Source organism: Rhinolophus sinicus, chromosome 14, assembly GCF_057876585.1.
Source record: "Rhinolophus sinicus isolate RSI-liver-muscle chromosome 14, RSI-T2T, whole genome shotgun sequence".
In the NCBI taxonomy this organism is placed as follows: domain Eukaryota; kingdom Metazoa; phylum Chordata; class Mammalia; order Chiroptera; family Rhinolophidae; genus Rhinolophus; species Rhinolophus sinicus.
The window spans coordinates 23,880,732-23,893,429 of NC_142514.1; positions in this window are offsets into that span (position 1 = coordinate 23,880,732).

Below are 12,698 nucleotides of genomic sequence, written 5' to 3' on the forward strand. Positions count from 1 at the left end.
GTCACTGACCTCCAATCTGTCCAGGATACTGAGGGAGACTCTTAATTTAATTGACTTGATTTAAAAAACAATTTCTGTGATGACTTTCATGGAAAGAGGCCACTAGCAGAGAGATCTTGGTGACAAATAAAAAATTCAAATGACTGACGAGCTTCAACAGTCAACAGGTCTACCACTGAGAGCCTGATTTCCCTGGAGGCTTGGCTAGCTCAAGAGTGCTTACTCTTCTCCCAAGTGTGCCCCCTTGACCAGATGGGAACAGCCCACCCAGTAAAGAGGTCACCTTGGAGTTAGAAGTAAAGGGCAGAGCTTGATGGAAGTAGAAAGAATGTGAAAGAGAAGACCCAAACCTTCCCGTGTTCCCTGCCTGAGTGGAGGAAGCCAGCGTTGAGTCCAGTGCACAAGCCGAAAACCTAGGGTGCCTCCCTCTCCCTCACCCATCGATCACTAGGCCCTGTCTATTCTAACTCCTTGACATCTCTCAGTGCACCCACTTTTCTCCATCTGTACTTTCTTCTCTCCCTTGGTTGCTACAAAAGAGCTTCCTGGCCACACGTTCTTATATTCTGTGCTTCAGCCACAATGAATGGCTTTCACGTGCTTCCAGGGTACCCTTTCTGCTCCATCATTGCCTCTGGGGGAGGAGGCCACACGTGCACTGAGCATCCCTACGGGGGGGCAGACGGAGCAGTAATCACTTCAGTGACTTCACACTTCACTTCGGAGCCTCGTATTCATTTCCTAGCACTGCTGTAACAAATTACCACACACCGTGGCTTAAAACAATAGAAATTTATTCTCTCACAGTTCTGGAGGCCAGAAGTCCAAAATCAAGGTGTTGGGAGGGCCACAAACCTTTCAAAAGCTTGAAGGAAGAATCCTTCCAGCTCTGGTGGCTGTCAGCATTCCTTGGCTTGTGGCCGGATCCAGTCTCTGCCTCCACTGTCACTGCCTTCTCCTCTTCTCTCCTTGTGTCTTTTCTTCTGTCTTTTCTCTTCCATCTCTTGTAAAGAAACTTGTCACTGGATTTATGGCCCACCCAGATAATCCAGGATGATCTCATCTCAATATCCTTAAATTAATTACATCTGCAAGACACTTTTTCCAAATAAGGTCACATTCGCAGGTTCCAAGATGAGAACATGAGCTATCTTTTAGGGACCTGACCAGAGAAGGCTGTGTTGAGGGTAACTCTCACGCAGAAGAATAGCTATAGACTAAATGTTTGTGTCACCTCAGAGTTTATATATTGAAACCTAATTCCCGGTATAATGGTATTTGGATTTGGGGCCTTTGGGGGGTGACTAGATTATAAGAGAAGAGCCCTCATGAGTGAGATTAGTGCCCTTATAAAAGAGACCCCAAAGAACTCTCTCACCCCTTCTGCCACGTGAGGACACAGAAAATACTGCCACCTATGAACCAGGAAGTGGGTTCGAACCAGACACCAAGTCTGCTGGCACCTTGATCTTGGACCTCTCAGCCTCCGGAACTGTGAGAAACAAATTTCTGTTGTTTATAAGCCACCCAGCTATGGTAATTTTTTATAGCAGCCCAATTGGACTAAAACAAGGAACTTTCTGGAAATGTGAGTAGCAGATGAGTGTGGCAGTATAACCCAGGGAGGCGTCAGGAAGGGCAAAGCTGTCAGGTAATTTGTTCTTTTCAATTTGCCTGTTTTGCACGAGAGCCCTGAGTCCCAAGGAACCATGGATGGGACAAGAAGTAGACCAGAGTCTCAGGCCTGAGCCTGTCCCTGCTTCCTCTGGAACTGGGATCCTGTGACACAGCCTGCCCAGCATCAGATCCTTGTCCTAAATGCTCTGAGACCCCTCATTCTCATGACTCTCTTAGGAGCTGACAGAGGGGAAAGGCCGTAAACTTGGGAGTCGAGCAGACTGGGTGTGAATCCTGGCTTGGCCACTTCCTAGCTGCTTCCGTTTCTTTTGCTCTAAGAGAGGATAATGAGTTACCTCTCAGGGCTGTTAGGGCACATGAAGTATGACCACCGTGCCCAGCACATAATGGGGGTTCTAAAACAGTTAGTCTCCCTACCACCTTCAAATGTCACCCATTCCTCTGTCTCTATCCAGGAAGGATGGTCCCATGTTTCACCCCCCTTCTCCATCCTGCAGGCCTCCAGTCTGATGGGGAAAGTTAAAAAGATACATAGTCAACGAGAATGGGGGAGCGATCATAGACGCTCCATTTATGCAGCACCAAACAAGCTTTGGTGAAAATGCCTCCTCCTTTGTTCTTTAGGACCAGGCAATGCTTCAGCCCCTGCCATTTTGCATTAAGCAATGTTTCAACCCTGTGTTTTTATCTAACAGATAGGACCACTGGGTGAAACCTGCTCCCTCGGTACCTTAGCTGGCTTTTCACTTCCCTCCTTGTTGTTATATAGCATATAATTTTATTCACCTAATTTACTATTGCCATTGGATTTAGGGCCCACCCAGTCTGGACCAAGAAGGGGCTGTCCAGGTCAGACTCCTGGTGTCGTCAAAGTCTAGCAGAGTTCGTATCCCTTGGGTATGACAGGTGACAAAGACCCCAAGATCCCATAAGATACTTGTAAGCAAAGAGACAGAAAGGGACCAATGGGAATAAACATCATCATATTGAGGACAAACAGCCCCTGACATCCCAGCACCACGACCCTACCCTACTCCCATTCACCACTATGCATTGGGAAACATCCCAGGAAGGGAAGTTAGATGACATTAGGAGACAGTGTACAAGGCAGTGACTATAAAATGCTGCATGGAGTTAGGGATTTCCTGTATCCTATATAAGTTTTAGAGAGGATCAAACCTCTTTACACTCAAGGCTTCACATTGCTGGCCACCATGCAACTGGCTGCTGCGTCCCACCTAGATAATAAAATTTCCCAAGTTATTGCAAGCCAGAGAGTCTTTGTCATCATTAAGCTACCCTAATGCCCCAGCAGCCACAATAATTAAAAGGTGTCCTGATCCAGCTGGCATAGTATACCCTTATTAAAGGAAACTCTAGTCTGGACCAGCAGTTCTCAACTGGGGGCAACTTTGCTCCTCTCACCCCACCCCAGGGACATTTGGCAACATCTGAAGACATTTTTGGTTTTCACAACTGGGGAGGTATTACTGGCATCTATTGGGTAGAGGCCAGGGACGCTGCTAAACATCCTACAACACACAGGGCAGCCCCCCACCACAAAGAAGTATCCAGTCACAGTGTTCATAGCCGGAGAGGTTGAGAAACTCTAGTCTCGACCCTTCACCCAGAACAATGCAGAAATGCTTCTTTGAGTCAGACCCAACTCACTCCAGCAACCCGGGTCATGCCCTGGCAAGGCAAGCGTATTGGGTGAGCTGTTTCCTTCCCAGTGCCGGGCCCAACCCACTCTCCTGCCTGGAGCCCCAGCCCCTCGGGGACAGCACGCATGTGGCTAAGATGAAAGACTGGTGCCGCAAGCCCCCATGCCAACTCGCCACTTGATTGCTTTTAATTAATTCTGCTTGATTACAGCACAAGGGAGTCACATTGAAGAGATAAGACAGGCTCTTTATATTCTGTCTTCATTAAAAAGTTTGGATTGGGAAGCTTTTTCAAAGAACTATGTGTCTCCTTTACTTCTGTGTCATTTTTAATTGAGGAGGACACAGAGAGATATGCCGAGCTGTGCTGAGCAGAGAGACTTTGCGAATGAAAGATGAAATGTCTAAGGCCCCTTCTGGGGAAAAATCAGCGAGGACTGGGATCCGGATGAGGTAGCCAGGACAGAACCAGTCCACTGGGACTGAAAGACAGGTGTGGGGAGAGAAGCATCTCTTTTAGTCCATTGCCAATAATGCACTAGCGCAGATCTAGTGGCTCAGATTCTTTGCAAGGTGCAAAGGACTCACTCTAAGGAAGGAGCTGTGAGATTGTGCAGTGGTGATAAGAAAAAAGGGAAGGGGAGGATAAATTACCACCAATTATCTGTACCTATCTTCCCTCGCTAGAAGACCAATCCCTCCGCAGGGAAACCTTGCACAACTCCTTCATGCAGATTTAATCTCCTACAATACATGCTTCATCGCTCCAGCAAAGGCATCATGTTGTATTAGCTATTTATTGTTAAGTAACAAATTACCCCAAAACTTAGTGGCTTCAAACAGCAAACATTTATTATCTTATAGTTTCTGTGCATCCGGAATCTGGATGTGGCTTAGCTCGGTACATCTGGCTCAGAGCACCACAGATGCCGCAGTCAAGCTCAGTGCTGTGGCTGTTGGCAGGCCTCAGGTTCTCACTGGCTATCGGCCAGAGATGTCAGTTCCTTGTCACATGAGCCTATCCATAGAGGAGATCAGGATATGGCAGCAGACTTCCCTAAGAGCATGTGAGCAAGAGATTGAGAGAGGGCAGCCCAAGACAGAGCCTGTTTGTAACCTAATAACAGAAGTGACAACCCATCACTTTTCCTGTATTCATTAAAAGTGAGTCACTCCATTTCTCCAAAGAGGACATACAGATGTCCAATAGACATATGAAAAGATGCTCAACATCACTAATCATCAGAGAAATGCAAATAAAAACCACAATGAGATACCACCTCACAACTGTCAAAATGGCTATCACCAATAAATCAACAAACAAGTGTTGGCAAGGATGTGGAGAAAAGGGAAGCCTTTTGCACTGTTGGTGGGATTGCAAATTGGTGCAGTCACTGTGGAAAACAGTATGCAGGTTCCTCAAAAAATCAAAAATAGAACTACCTAATGACCTAGTAGTTCATCAAAAACAGTAACCCAAAAAGATATATGAGTTCGGACAATTAAGTTTGCAAACTTGTTGGAACGATGTTGCTAACCTTTTTATTTTTTATATATCAGAGGGATTATTCATTATGAATTGGTACCAACTGGACAAACAGTTAACCAAGTTTACTATTTGGAAGTGCTGAAAAGGCTGAGTGAAAAGGTTAGATGAAAATGACCTGAACTTTTCACCAACAACTCATGGCTCTTGCATCACAACAATGCACCAGCTCACACATTTATTATTTGGAAGTGCTGAAAAGGCTGTATGAAAAAGCTAGATGAAAACGACCTGAACTTTTCACCAACAATTCATGGCTCTTGCATCACGACAATGCACCAGCTCACACGGCACTGTCTGTGAGGGAGTTTTTAGCCAGTAAACAAATAACGGTATTGAAACACCCTCCCTACTCACCTGATCTGGCCCCCAGTGACTTCTTTCTTCACCCAAAGATAAAGGAAATATTGAAAGGAAGACATTTTGATGACATTCAGGACATCAAGGGTAATACAACAGCTCTGATGGCCATTCCAGAAAAAAAGCTTCCAAAACTGCTTTGAAGGGTGGACTAGGCGCTGGCTTCAGTGCATAGCTTCCCAAGGAGAGTACTTCGAAGGTGACTGTAGTGATGTTCAGCAGTGAGGTATGTAGCACTTTTTCTAGGATGAGTTCACAAACTTAATTGTCCAATCCTACCATGTTTCCCCAAAAATAAGACCTAGCCGGACAATCAGCTCTAATGCGTCTTTTGGAGCAAAAATTAATATAAGACCTGGTCTTATTTTACTATAATATAAGACCAGGTCTTTAATATAACATAATATAATATAATATAATATAATATAATATAATATAATATAATACCAGGTCTTATATTAATTTTTGCTCCAAAAGCCGCATTAGAGCTGATGGTCTGGCTATGTCTTATTTTTGGGGAAACATATTATATACATCTATGTTAATTGCAGCATTATTTACAATAGCCAAGACATGGACGCAACCTAAGTGTCTGTCATAGACAACTGGATAAAGAAGATTTGGTACATAAACGCAATGGACTATTACTCAGCCCTAAAAAAGAATGAAATCTTACCATTTGCGACAATATGGATGGACCTAGAAGGTATTATGCTAAATGAAATTAGTCAGACAGAGAAAGACAAATGCCATAGGATCTCACTTATATGTGGAATCTAAAGAACAAAATAAATGAACAAACAAAACAGAAACAGATTCATAGATTCAGGGAACAAGCTGATGGCTGCCAGGTGGGAGGAGGGTTGGAGGTGAGGTGAAAAAGGTGAATGGATTAAGAAATACAAATTGATAGTTACAAAATAGTCATGGGAATGTAAAATATAGCATAAGGAATATAGTCAATAATGTGTTAATGCCTATGTATGGTGCCAGGTAGGTACTAGACTAGTCAGGGGTGCACTTTGTAAATTCCGTGTTTCCCCAAAAATAAAACCTAGCCAGACAATCAGCTCTAATGCATCTTTTGGAACAAAACTTAATATAAGACCCGGTCTTATTTTACTATAAGTAAATAAGTAAATACTATTTACTATATACTATTTACTATAGTAAATATACTATTTACTATAGTAAAATAAGACCGGGTTAATATAATATAATATAATATAATATAATATAATATAATATAATATAATATAATATAATAATATATAATATAATACTGGGTTTTATATTAATTTTTGCTCCAAAAGACACATTAGAGCTGATGGTCTGGCTAGGTCTTATTTTCAGGGAAACAGCATTATATAAATGTCTAACCACTATGCTGTACACCTGAAAGTAATACAAAATAATACTAAATGTAAAAAAAAAAAAAAAAAAGTGAGTCATTGGATCCCGCCCCTGTACAAGGAAAGGGGAGTACACTCGGGCATGAAAACCAGGAGGCAGGGACGACCAGGGGCCATCTGAGAGGCGGCCAAGCACACTTGATGCATTGTAATAATCTGCCTCTTTTTCTAGGACAGTTGCTTCTTGAAGCCGGACTCCTCTTTATTTACCTCTGAATCTACAACACCTAACCCAGTATTTATACATGCTGGATACCCAAAGGTGTTTGTAGAATAAACAAATGCATAAATGCATGCATGCATTCATGAATGAATGAATGAATGCACAAATAAATAAAATAATCATCTCTTAAACATTATTTATACTCGTCAAAACAGTCCTCAATAAAAACTTGTCTGTCTCCAAAACTACTGTGGCAGGAGCAGATATATATATCTATATATCTGCATTTTCTAAAAACTCAGGTTATTTAAACACAAATTTCAAATAACAGAATGCAATCATATTTTATTCCATTTAACATGGGGCCATTACCATTATGGTCTAGTCTGAGTCCCCTCAAATATTTTCTCTTTGGGGACTAATGACTGATAGTAAATCAATAATGCTTAAAAACAAAGCTTTTCATTATGTTAAGCTGCTATCTGGGTGACACTGAACAGTGCAGCAATGATCAGGAGTCTAGACTTAGTTCGTCTTCATGCAAGATCGATGAGCAGAGGCGCTGGAAATTCAGGAGCAGAGGTTTGATAGGCACGAGCCTGAAGGCCCAGCACGCCAGCTGGGATGAGGCCAGGGATAGAAGGTGAGCCCAGCTGAAGTCGAATGAAATGTCATGCCAGTGGTGCCCCAGGATCTAGAGAAGGGCTAACAAGTAATCAACAGATGAACAGTTGTCCAAGCAAGTTAAGGTTCAGGCGACAGTAAGTGCTTCAACAGGTGAGTTAACAAGCAGATGCAAAGAACGTGGTGGGAAGTAAGGAAGCTTAAGGTCCCAGGGCCCTGGGCTCAGAGATAGAAAATCCCTTACCCACAAGGTTGGTCTAAGCCAGGTAAGGCCCCAATGTTAGTAGGACTGGGGTTCAAGGCCAGAATACAAGGTGAGAAGGGAGGGACATGCAAAATAAGCCCCAGATACCAGGAGGGCTTTGGTTTCAGGATGGAGCAGAGGGCTTCTCTCCAAGATTGGACTGAGTCCTTAAAATAGGTACTGAATCCTAAATGAGAACTCCTTCAATTTCCCCTTCCCTAGAACTAAATTGGGCCCAGAGCCCGGAGGTGGTGGGAAGGGAGATGCTAGCTTCCAGGGAGAGATCAAAGAGACTGTACTTTCCCATCCACCTGGTTCCCCACCTGCTGGAGGATGAGTGCTGCTCTGAAGAGCTCAAATTCAGGGCCAGCATATTGGGCCACAGTCTCACTGAATGGGACTTCAAAGAGGTCAAGCAAACAGAGGTGCAGCTATTTTATGGATGTTCTCCCTGTTCCTATAAGATCACGTATGAGGCACTCAAAGGAAATGTCCCCAGGGAAAAAGCCTTGGTGGATGATCTAGGCAAACTCAGCTCTAAGCATCCAGTTCTGACATTGAAGCTTTAGACCAGGGGTGTCCAAACTGCGGCCCATGATCCATTTTTAGTTGGCCCGCAGCAAATTCCAAAAATATATTTAGTTTACTTAAATAAACCAGGTGAGGCAATACGTACTTCACCTCGAGTGAGTGGCCCGGCTGTTTGTGTATTTTACCGCATATGGCCCTTGGTAAAAAACATTGAAAAAAGTTTGGACACCCCTGTTTTAGACCAATTTTTCTTCCCACTGAAATGATAAGAGCTGAGACTGGGGTCCAAGCTTTAGGGTGGAAGAATATGAAGCAGACGAAATGTTTTAGGACATTGATACCAGCACAGCTAAGGGGAGATAGACCCTCACAGCCACAGCTAGCTGACTCCTGCACCACACTGGGTTTGGAGCCAAGGCCCCCAGTGGTAAAGTGTTCTTGTGCATAACATGCCCTCAGGTTGTCCTGGGTTTGGAGACTATGACCATCACACTATCGTATCCCAGTCACAACACGAGAGTACTTCCAGGAGTCAAGGAGACCAAACCTCATGCCCAGCGATCAAGCTGGGAGACACGGAGGGCTCTTGGGTGCAGAGTTGAACTGTCTGTTACAGTTCAGGAGGGAGAGGCCTGCACAGGCAGTTAATGAAGAAGGCCAGTGGCGTAGAGCCTGGAATGACCGGAATGCGGGATAGGTAAAGGCGAAGCCTTTTAGGAGATGGGAGAAACCACATATTGAATCCATCCATCCTGAGGAAACTACTTGAGAGGAGCTAATTAGGATGAATTGTTCAGTGCGGACTGCTTATTTATTTATTTAACAACCCTGTATTGATGCCTGCCTGCGATGATAGATACTGTGGGGAATACAAACATGCCCAGGGTATGCTTTCTGGCCTCAGAGGAGCTTGTAATCTGATGGGGAGACAGATTAACACAAGGGAGGAAGGAGGTAGTGAGCGTGCAACTTATCAGCCTCCCGATTCCAACTTATGAGGGTAAATTTTATGTGTTTTACCACAATAAAAAAAAAAGTGTTGAAAAAATTCTTGAGTTAATTAATATCTACCAAGCACTATGTTATATGCTGGCCCAGCTAAAAATATGAATGACACCAAATCTCTGCCCTCCAGAAGCTCACAACATGAGGGGAAAAGATAAGAAATAGATAAATCTCAACTCCAACAACACCTCTGCCGGGAAACCTTCCCTGATTCTCCCTGGCTTCAGTCAGCTTCAGGTTTTCTCTCAATAGTCTGTGCTGGTTGGTTTCATAATTATCTTCATTTATTCAGCAAACATTTATTAAGCTAGGAATTAGTGATATAAAACCAAATGAGGCTGTCATTGTAAAGGAAGAAACAAACATGCAGATGAATAATGCAGAAAAATCCAAACAAAAAACATTCAGAACTTCGGTAACCCACAGACTCAGCTCTGAAGGTTGTGTTGTGAGCAGTAAACGTTGACTGGCTGGATGGATGGATAGCTAAGTACCTGTGTTATGGAAGAATGAATTACAAACTATGTGCTTGTAAATATGAACAGGGGCCATATAAAATGGGATTCAGAAGATAAATAGGAATCTGCATGAAGAAAGGGAGGAAAAGCCCCCAAGACAAGGACATGGATGTAAGAAGAATCCTACAAGTTTGGGAAGCAGTGGAGAGTTTGGTGCTGGGAGGTCTGGAAGAAAAGCAGAAGTAGCCTAATCAGGAAGGCCCACGAGAGCCATTCTCCGGAGTCTGCCATTTGTTGTGATGACAATCAGAGGCTATGAGAGGTTTCTCAGCAGAAGAATGTGGCCTAACTTTATTTCAGCTTGCTCACACTGCCACGGGTTGGAGGAAGTGAGATTAAATCTGCAGAGGACGGTACAAGGATCAGGTAACAGGTGATCTTTACTTATGTCGTAGAAATATAGACAGAGAAAGGTGGCTGGAATTAAGAAATGTTTAGGAAGTAAACATTATTCTGGTCCTCAGATCTGGCAACAATTTGGACTGGAAGGATTATTAATGTATTCAACAAATATTTATGAAACGTGCTATGCAATGGGCACTGTTCCAGACACTGGGAATGTAACACTGAACAAGAGAGCCAATGCCTTACTCCTGTGAAATGTATGTTATGGCGGGGTGAAAGCATAAAAATCAAATAAAAGAGCAAGCAGGAATAAACATGACAAAGATGTATGCGCTGAGGCAAGGCGCTTAATTTTTCTATGCCTCAGTTTCCTCGTTTGCAAAATGAGGATATTAATAGTCTCTTCCTCATTGGGTGGCTGTGAGGATGTAATGAGTGAATATATGTAAAGAGCTTAGCACTGTGTCTGGTCCATAGTAAGCACTGTGAGAGCATTATTCTAATTACTGAAAAGAATACAGAGTAATGCATTAGAGAGGGACTTCGGTGGTAGAGGTAGGGAAAGATATTTTTGGTTAGCAGATTAAGGAAGGCTTTTCTGGGTTGCTTACTCTTGAGATGAAACCTAAAAGATGGATGAAGGAGCCAAAATTGCCAAGTTTGGTGGAAGGGCACTCCAGATAGAGGGAAAGATCCTGAGGCTGGAATCAGGTAGGAGCATCCAAGCTATAAGGAGAAGGTCAGTGTGGCCAGAGCATAGGAACCAAGGGCAGGAGTGAAGAGGGAAATTAAAGAGGTAAGCAGGGGCCAGATCATGAAGGGCGTGTAGGGCCATGGGTTTTATTTCAATAGCAGAAGAAAGCCATCAGGGTTTTACAGAGAACAATATCTCTGATTCCTACTTTTAACACATCACTCTGGCTGCTTGTAATGTAACTTGCAAAATATGGCTATTATTTCCTCCAATCCCTGTATGAACATCCCTCTGCTGTGTGTATTCAAACCAGCCAATCCTAAGCTGTTTACCTGCCCTGCCTTGCTTCCCACAGAAACCCCAATAAAGGCTGCGGCCTATGCCTTCCCCTCACTTCTTTCTGCCTCCTGACTCACACTGGTGCTTCCCCTCTGTGGTCCTTCATGGAATGCTGTGGCTCTCATTTCTAGAGGAGCTGTAACATTACATTTTTCTTTCCATGTCATCACCCAGTCACCTTTATAAATTAAGACCTGGGCACAAATCACCCTGCCATATGAAGAAACACAGGCTAGCCTACTGGAGGGTGAGACCAAATAGAGCAGAGGCAAGCTGTCCCAGTTGACAGTCCCGAGACCAACCAGCCCCAGCTGATCTGTCAGCTGACTACAGGAAAACGACAACCACACATGAGGCCAGCAGAAAAACCACCCACCTGAGCCTGGCCCATATTGCTGAATCACAGAATCACAAACAAAATGGTTATTGGTTTTATGCCACTTAGCTTGGGAGTGACTTGTTACATAGCAATAGGTAACTGTACACTGGTCTATGGGTTCTCTAGTAGAAGTCAATGTTAAAACACATTGGTCCAGGCAAGAACTGACGTGACTTAGCCTAAAATGGTAGCAGTGGAGATGGAGAGAAGTGGCTGGAATAGAGATATGGTTTGGAGGCAACTGACAACACTTGCTGGTTCAATGTGGGTATGAGAAGGGGAGAGCACTCAAGAAAGAAACACTTTTTTGCCTCGGTAATCGGACAAACAATGGCGGCACTTACTGAGATGTGAAAATCTTGGGGAAAAGTGGATTTAGGTTAGGTGTGGAGGGAGACCAGCAGTTCCCTTTGGAGTAGATTTAGATAGAAATGCCTATTCGATATCCAAACACATACTGATGCTGTGTTCCAAGTTGGACATTCACAGTGGAACTCAAGGGAAAAGTCCAGGCTGGAAGCATGAATGTGAGTCATTCAGCATATAGAAGGGATAGAAAGCCATGGTGTTTAAAGCCAAGTCTTGTGAGATCACCTAAAGAGAGTATAGAAAGAGGAGAGGAGACAAAGAGGACACAGAGTTCCTAGAGTTTCATGCTGAGTCGAGGAGGAGAGAGCAAAGGAGACTGAGAAGGCAGTGAGGGAGAGAGGAGAACCAGGCGAGCATGACAGAACGAGGTGTTTCAAGGAGAAAGGGGTCGACAGGTTTACGCTGCTGAGCGGTTGGGTAAGATGAGAAAAGAGAAAGAACTACTGGATTGGGCAACTCGTACGTTGTTGGCTGCGATAAGAGCAATTTCAGTTGCATAGTGAGTACAGACGCCAAGTTCAAGTATGTGGAGGAAAGAATAGGGGGTGCGGAAGTGAAGACAGTGGATCCCAACAACTCCTTTGAGAAGTTTGCTGTGAAGGGCAGTAGAAAAATGGGCAACACGGGGACAAGATGTGGGGTCCAGGGAAGGAACTTTGGTTTTACTTTCTTGTTCTTGTGAAATTTTCCAAACATTCAGCAGAATAACTATAGCATATATGTGCTGTTTGAAGGGAATTTTTCTTTTTCTTTTCTTTTTTTTTCTTTTTCTTTCTTTCTTTTTTTTTTTTTTCAGATGAGAGGCACTACAGCATTTTGCATACTAATGGGAATGATCCAGTTGAGAGGAGAGAAACTGATGATGCA